Source organism: Vicia villosa, linkage group LG7 (genome assembly GCF_029867415.1).
Source record: "Vicia villosa cultivar HV-30 ecotype Madison, WI linkage group LG7, Vvil1.0, whole genome shotgun sequence".
NCBI classification, from domain to species: Eukaryota; Viridiplantae; Streptophyta; class Magnoliopsida; order Fabales; family Fabaceae; genus Vicia; species Vicia villosa.
Window position 1 is genome coordinate 95,968,090 of NC_081186.1, and position 9,257 is coordinate 95,977,346.

Below are 9,257 nucleotides of genomic sequence, written 5' to 3' on the forward strand. Positions count from 1 at the left end.
CTGAAGTGGCACTCTAGCATTACATACTTAAATATATACACAATTATACTAGTATGGAATAATTGAATAATAATGTTAGTATAATGGTTACGCATGTCATGCGTGGTTACTATTATATGGTTATTTTTTTGCAAACGGGGCTAACAGACTGCAGTACGTGGACAACAGAAAATGGTACCACGCGAACCTGAAGTTATATTAAAATTTAAAACTATTTTAATATAAAATTGCCGCAGCCTTTGCTTTTTATATTAAAATATAAAGTTTAATTAATTACCGTTTGATCTTTCTATTTTGTCTAAATTAATTTTCATATTTTAAATTAAAATAGTTTTATTTTTATTATATATATTTTTAGATTTAAAATTAATAGTGTCTTATTTTTAAATTACATTTTTCTAAAAATTAAAAGAATCTTCGAAAATAATTTTTTGTGTGAAATTTTATAGATAAAAATATATGTTAAAAAATTAATTTTTTATCAATTATTTTTGAAAAAAACAGATTAAACTGTTTGAATTTTAATTAGAGTATTACCAATTTAAATAGTTTTAAACTGACGTTCAATAAAAATATAACATATTAACAAATTTTAAAATTTAAATATGATTTGATTGGATACATGTGATTGATTGGTTGTTACTGTAAAAATATTATTTCATTTTTTCTCTTTTGTGAATCATGTAATATTGGAGACTAAAAATATAATTTTTATTAAAATAATTGAAACAAATATATTTTACTTATTTATATTCAAATCTACACTTAATTTCTTTGTAGAATTCTAGTCTTTTCTCAATATAACATCATTTTTAATGAATTTTATCTATTTTTTATGGGTTAAATATATTTTTGGTCCTCATAAATATTGCAAATTTCATTTTTAATTCCATTAAATATTTCTTTTAAAGGATGGTTCCTCTAAAAATTTTCATCCACATTTTTAGTTCTTTCTGCTAAACGTCAGTTAACAGAGTTGACGTGACACTGCCATCGTGGCATAGAGCCTGATATGGATGTCATGTGAAATTTTGTCCTCATTTGATATTTTTTATATAAAATTTACTTATAGCAACAGGTAATCTGTCACAAAATCCGTCGCTATCAATATAAAAACCCATAATCCGTAGCTAATTCAAATACATCATTCTTATGAGCTAGAATTCATTTTTTTAATGATTTTTTTGCAATAAAGTTTATCAAATTATAAGGATATCTCCCATAAAAGATTAATTTATTTTTGACTTGAGATGAATTAAATATCAATTATTTTACAAGTCAATTTTCTATAAAACGTAAATAAGGATAACATTATCATATGATTGGGTTTTAAGCTATTATTTTGCAAGGAGTTATATCATAACATATATAAAGTATCTGTAAACTTTCATTGCATTCCGAAGAAGTCTAGATTTATTTTGATTTTTTGATCAAAACACATACATGTGTTTCGATCAGAAAATCAAAATAAATCGAGACTTACTCTAAATGCCATGAAACTTTACAGATAACTTTTACGTGTTATTATCTAATTCCTTGCCAAATATTAGCTCAATAATCATATTCCAATGTTGCATTGTTTCCGTTTCGTCGAAAATTGGCGCTTAAAAGATTATTATTTAATTCAACTTATGTAACAACAAAAAATCAATTTTTGTGGGAGAGATCGTTATAATTTGATACATTAATATGAAATAAATTAAAGCATATCAACTCTTTTACAATTAACAGGGTTAAATTTCTCATTTTGTCACTTGAAAAAAACATATTTATATGTGTTTCGATCAGAAAATCAAAATAAATTGAGACTTATTTGAATTACCGTGAAAATTTGTAGATATTTTTTATGTATTATGATATACCTCCCTGAAAAATAATAGCCTAAAACTCAATCATATGTCAATGTTTTTTTTGTTTCCGTTTTCAAGAAACCCGATTCGTAAAAAAACTATATTTAATTCATCTCAAGTAAAAAAAAATTTGTGAGAGATATCCTTATAATATGATAAACTTTATTGCAAATAATCATGAAAAGAAAAATGAAATTCAAGTCATAAGAATGATGTGTTTGAATTAGTTAGGAATTAGCTATGTATTAGCGGTAGATTAGCTACAAAATTTGGGTTTTAAGTTCATGTTAGCGACGAATTTTGTGACGGAATATCTGTCGCTATAATTAAAATTTATATAAAAAATATAAAATGAGGACAAAATGTCACATGTCATCCATATCAGCATCTTTGCTACATTGACATTGCCATGTGGCAGTGCCACATCAATTCTGGCAACGGATGTTAGCAGCAAGGACCAAAAATGTGAATGAAAAATTTTAGACCATTCTTTAAAGAAAATATTTATTGAGACTAAAAATGAAATATGTAATATTTATCATGACCAAAAATATATATAATAGAATAAGTAACAATCTTGTATTGTGTATATATACTTCTCTACTACGTTTTTCATGTTATACCGAATAAATAAACTAAAGACAAATAACAAGATTCTTGATTTCTCACATATGAGAATATATATCTTAAAGTGAATTATAGTTTTTTTTTATAATAGAAACTATATGGAATATAATAAAATCAGAGATAATAATGTCTAAAAAGTTTTTTTTTATAATAGAAACTATATGGAATATAATAAAATCAGAGATAATAATGTCTAAAAGAAGAAAGCTAACATTTTAACAAATATCAACAACAAAATTAAATAATTTTTTTACAATTCTATTATTAAAAATTAAAATAATTAATTAAAAAATAAATTAAGCTAATATGGTGACTCGCATTTACAATCATTATGTCATCATATAAAAAAAATTTGATAAAAGAGACTTAAATTTATAAAGCTATTGAAAGGTTATTTTGATAATAGTTGCAAATAAACTTTAAATTTTGGAGTGGAGACTCACTTTGGTTTTTAATTAAAATTACACAATTTAAATTAGTCCATCACAAAAAATGACGTGATTTAATCTCTTACAAAATTTAATTGGATTATATTAGTCCTGAATTAATAAATCAAAAAAATTAAAATTGTTTTTTATATGGAATTGAACTTAAGACCTTTAACCAATATCTTTAGTCCTTACCACTAGTCCAATGTACATTCATGACAAATAATTCCTATAAATTTTAATAATATTAAATGTGTTATAAAATTAACCAAAACAATATAGAGATGAAGGAGAGATGAAGGAGAGAAAGAGTAGAGAAAATGTAATATTGTATTATCATCTTTCAAGTAGTTCTCTTTACATTGCAAAGTGGTATCTATTTATAGGACATTAGGAAGATGAAAAATCATAACCTTACTATACCACTTAATAAGGAATATGAAGATGAAAGATAAGAATATATATGGACATCCACAATATTTATTCATAACACTCCCCCTTGGATGTCCATTGAGGATATGCCTCGTTAAAACCTTACTAGAGAAAACCCAGTGGGAAAAATTCTAGTGAAGGAAAAAGAGTACAATATCCCTTGAATGTGAATTGCCTCGTTAAAAACCTTACCAGGAAAACCCAATGGGACAAAACCATGGTGAAGGAAAAAAGAGTGCAAAACATATGTATTTCTCCCCCTCACGCAGACATTTACATGTGAGACGATATTCTTTGTAGTCGTTGCTTAAAATGTCTTCTTCGAAGTGACTTCATGTAGTGGTAATAGTTATGCAGGATTTTATGAAGTTGTTTCCATGATTTGTTTCATAGATCTCCATGAAATGGTTGTACCATCACATGTAAATAAATAACCTCTTTCTGATCTACCATTGTGAGAATCTGACAAGTAACCTGCATCTCTAAGATAACGAAGTATATGTTTGACCGCTTTCCAATTTCTTCGTATAGGTGAATAATTCTATCTTACTTATAGATTGACCGCAAATGATATATCATGATGTGTATATTTAGCAAGGTGCATTAGTACTCCAATTGCACTAAGATATGGTACTTCTGGACCAAGCAATTTTTATCCTTTTCTCGAGGCCTAAAAAGATCTTTCTCCACATCTAATGATCTAACAACCATATTGGAGTAGGAAACATGTGACATTTGTTCATATAGAATCATTTCAACACTTTTCTATATAGCCTTTTGATGTACAAATATTCTTTTGTCCACATGCTCAATTTAGAAACCTAGACATATTTTGTCTTTTCTAGATCCTTCATCTCAAAATCTTTATTTAAACAATTTGTAGCTTTTGGAAGCTCTTCAGGAGTTTCAATAATACTAATGTCATCCACATAGACAACTATTATTGCAAATACTTTTCCACACCATTTTATGAAAATACAAGGACAAATTGAGTTATTAGTATATTCGTCATTTAGTAAATATTCACTGAGGCGATTATACCACATGCATCCAGATTCTTTCAGCCCATAGAAAGACTTGTTCAATTTTATGTAGTAGTTTTCTCGAGATCCACAACTACGTGCCTCTGGTATATTGAACCCTTCAGGGGGTTTCACATAAATGTCACTATTAAGTGAACCATATAAATAAGATGTCATTACATCCATCATGTTCAAATTAAGTCCTTCATGTGTTACAAGACTAATTAATCAAAAATTGATTGAATCCACTACAGGTGAATATGTTTTTATCAAAATCTATCTTAGGTCTTTGTGAAAATCATTGAGCAATAAATCAGACTTCATATCATTCTTATTTTTCTTTTTCACAAAAACTCATTTATATCCAATTAGTTTCACGCCTTGAGGTGTTCAGACTACAGGTCCAAAAGTGAGTCACTTGTAAAGTGAGTTTAATTCTTCTTCAAATGAATATATTTATTTTGGCCAATTCTCACTTAGTCTACAATCTTTAATAGACTTTGACTCATGATCCTCGTTATCATTGATCACTTTTAGCGCTATATTGTATACAAAGACATTGTCAATATTGACTTTATTTAGTTATCTCAATTTCGGTTCCATTCCATTTCATCCATGACATAATTTATCGAGATCTCTTTATTTCATATTTCAAGTACTTGATTTGTTCTTCTGGAACTGAAAATTAAATTAGATCAAAGTGCTTTTAGCATTTTCATATCCTCACTTGGGTCATTTTTAGTTTCTTTTCTTAGTAAAGGACTTTTAACATTGGAACCGACTTTCATACCACGCTTCAGGCGCATCAACAACTCATTTGCAATATTATATTATCCAATAGGAGAATCAACTTTGAGTGGAGTATTATCAGCTGATAATTTATTTCATAAACTTTGCAAATGAATAATATTTTGAACTTTTGGTTCATATTGATTTGTACGAGGATCAAGACAACAATTTATTTTAAATTGTTCATTTGAACTTCTTGTTCATGATTTTAGTTGTTCATTTGAACTTCTTGTTCATGATTTCAGCTGCTTATTCTCTCCCCCTAGTATTGGGAAAATTAATTTATCAAGTGATAATCAGCCTACTGGGCTGCAATCAAGTATTTGATTATTTTCTCAAAATATATCCTCAAAATTGAGAGTCATATTAATTATATTTTTCCAATATTCTTTCGTGACTCATCTTAATGTATTATATTGGAGCAATTGGAAGATACACAACACATCCAAATATTCACTTAGATGAGAAGTATAAGAATAAATTAGGGAGGACTAAGATATAGTATACTGTTGGCTTAATGCGAATAAATATCTTAATATCATACTTTGGGTGTTTCAAATATATAATTTAGAATTGATGATCTCATAAGTATCAACCATATAATTAACTTTAGACGTCTAAAGAATGGATCTTCGGGTCCATTTTCTTTTTATGAACATATATTACATGATATTTAATATCAATTTTAATAATATATGTGATACTTATACAGGAATTTCTAAAAAATCCAGAAAACCAGATTTTGTCTAATTAGTTGAGAAAATAGTTTCACAAACTTCTGGTTGTGAGTAGAGACATATGCATGATAGTTTAGTCGATGCAACAATTAATGTCATAAAAACGCAATTTCTCAAATATTTATTTCCCTTTAGAAACACACAAATATTGACTGGATTGAAGAAACTTCGGGTTCTTCAATACAAATTATTCGCATCATATTATATCCGAAATGACCCAACCGATTTTACCAACAACACATTTAAGTGTAATTTGTAAACTACTAGTTTACAATGACATGTGCTTAAATTGTACTGATATAAGTGTAGTACAAGCCCGAGGAAAAAGCCGATAGCTTTTCTATTATACATTTTATGTCCAAATTCATTTGTGTAATACAGAGATATTCAATACCTCCCATATAATTCAAAACCAATATAATAGTATCTCACGATTAAACACTTTAATCATACATATGCATATGAACATATTATCATATAATTATCAAAAAATTATCCCTTAAAAAATTAAACATATTTAGTCATACAAAATCATATTACTAAAATTATATCATCATATAATTAATTTGTTTTACTATCCTTCAGGGATGATTGATAAGTTCTTCAGGAACTATATAAATAATTTGTTTTGCTATCCTTCAGGGATGCTTGATAAGTTCTTCAAGAACTATATTAATAATTTGTCTTGCTATCCTTCAGGGATGTTTGATAAGTTCTTCAGAAACAATATAAATAATCTGTTATAAACAATGATCTAAAAAATATAATCATCCTTCTAGGATGCATTAAAATTATGTGTGTCATTCTTCTAGAATGACAATCTTTTAATGAGCATATTACAAGTTATAAAATTTTAGATCGATAAATCAAAAAATCTTTATGAAATCCTTTTGGGATATTTTAGTATTCTTCCTGCAATCCTTCTGAGAGCTTCGTGCTGATAACGTGTTATGAAATTAACCAAAACAATATAGAGATGAAGGAGAGATGAAGGAGAGAAAGAGTAGAGAAAATGTAATATTGTATTATCATCTTTCAAGTAGTTCTCTTTACATTGCAAAGTGGTATCTATTTATAGGACATTAGGAAGATGAAAAATCATAACCTTACTATACCACTTAATAAGGAATATGAAGATGAAAGATAAGAATATATATGGACATCCACAATATTTATTCATAACAAAATGATTCTAAATTTAAAACAAAAAAGTTAAAATTTGTACAAATGGGTCTTAAATTCAAGTCCGTTCAAATCAAATGATAATCACTTTACAACTAGACAAATCAATTTCTATTATTAATATTCTTAATAATGAATACTTAAGTTAATAATTTAGAACGAACATTTATTTATTTTAAATAACAAACAAATAAATCTTTACTAATTTTAAATAATACAAAAATTTAAAAATAAAATTAATAAAATATAAATCATAAATATAATTAATCAAATAAAAATAAATAAATTAATTAATATTTAATTAAATTATTATTAAATTAAGTGATCAGTATTTAGTTTGAATTAACTAAAATAAATGCACTTCATTAACAATTTAAAATGAAATATCTAAATCAAAGATAAGTATTAAAAAGAGTTGAGGATAAAAAAAACTACACTATAGTTATTTAAATTTGTAAAATTAAGTTCTAGATGTCACTCTAGATTTACAAATATATTTTTTCCTTTCAAATAATATAACTTTTTATTAGCGTTAGTTTTATACCGTACAGTCCATACCTAGGCTATCCTCTTCTAACACTTCACAAGTTTGTAAGCTTCACAAATCCCTCTATGGTTTTAAACAAGCTAGTAGACAATGGTATTCAAAGTAATCAACTTTTTTAATTTCTCTAGGATATGTTCAATCTCAGGAAAACTATTCTTTGTATGTCAAATTCAATGCTAGCTACTTCTTTTACTACACTCCTTGTTTATGTTGATGACATTGTTTTGACTGGCAACTATCCATGAAATCCACCTTGTAAAGCATCTTTTGGATCAACAGTTCAAAATCAAAGTCCTTGGTAAACTAAGATACTTCTTAGGTTTTGAAATTGTCAGATCCACTAAAGGTATTTTCATGAATCAAAGGAAATATGCTTTGCAGCTTCTTGAAGATACATGTTTTTTGGCTTCAAAACCTTCTTATATTTCTTTTGATCCCAATTTAAAATTGTCTCACGTGTTTCTAGAGAGAAGGTGGTCTTTCTCTCTCTACGAAACTTATCGTGTTTCTCCCTCCCTTTTCTCAAATTAGGGTTTAGTGGCAGTATTCTTTCATCAGCTAGTTTGTTCCTTTCTCCAGATTATCCTGGTTTTTCCCACCAAGTGTGGCTTTCTTTTTCTGTTTTTCTCTCTTACACATCTCCGAGGCTGAGAAATTTCAAGAGTGGAGGTGGAAGAGGTGTATCTCGATGGAAAAGTGGAGGAGTATAGCTCTATCAAAAGAAGAGGAGGAAGGAGTGGTGGTGGCAGAAGAGGAGGTATGTGAAGAGGAATCTTTTCAGAGAACGCTGGCTGCAAAGTTGTGGACTGAAAGTAGCTTCAATGCCAGGGCTTTCAAGAGCACAATGATTAGCGCCTGGAAACTCGCCACCCCAAACATGCTGATAATATGTTACGATGAATCTTAGGCAACAAATCCACAAATGTTATTTTTTAGCTTGATTGTAAAAGACATGGTTAATGTTAACTTTGGCAACCTTATCTAAAACATGGGATAATTGATGGATGAGAAAGAGAAACATTCACACTAGCTCAAGAATAAGAATAATATAAGAAAGACACACCATATATTTATTCAAAATTTTAAAATATTTAATATATAAGTCATTTTATTCAACCTTCATTTTTTTGCGTTTTTTTAAATAACGTGGAACTTTCAATTCACAATTATATCATAACAATAATACTATTGACCAACTATTTAACATCTCATGTAAAACTAAAAAAAAAAAGGTTAATAGTAATTTATCCCTGTAATATGAGCGTGTTTCGGTTTACCCCCACCGTTGCCAAACGCAAGTTTTGACAACGGTTTTTTTGAAAAAACCGTTGCCAAAAGGTAGGGAGGGAAAAAGCAAAATTCGCTAATAGGGGTGAATTACTATTAACCCAAAAAAAATTAAAAAAATGCTATGTAGTTTTAAATTTAAAATTTAAAATAGTTTTGTCTATATATTGGTTACACATTTTATTTATTGAATAGTGCCCGTAAAAAAAGTGTTGAGCCAAAAGAAGTGTTGAATAGTGATTAAAGAGAAGAATAAAATCCCAAATTGGAGTAATCTAAAATTTTGAAGATGAATTAAATTAAATTACATAAAAGAGTTTAATTTCCATGCATGAAATGGTTTTTTTTTTACTGTA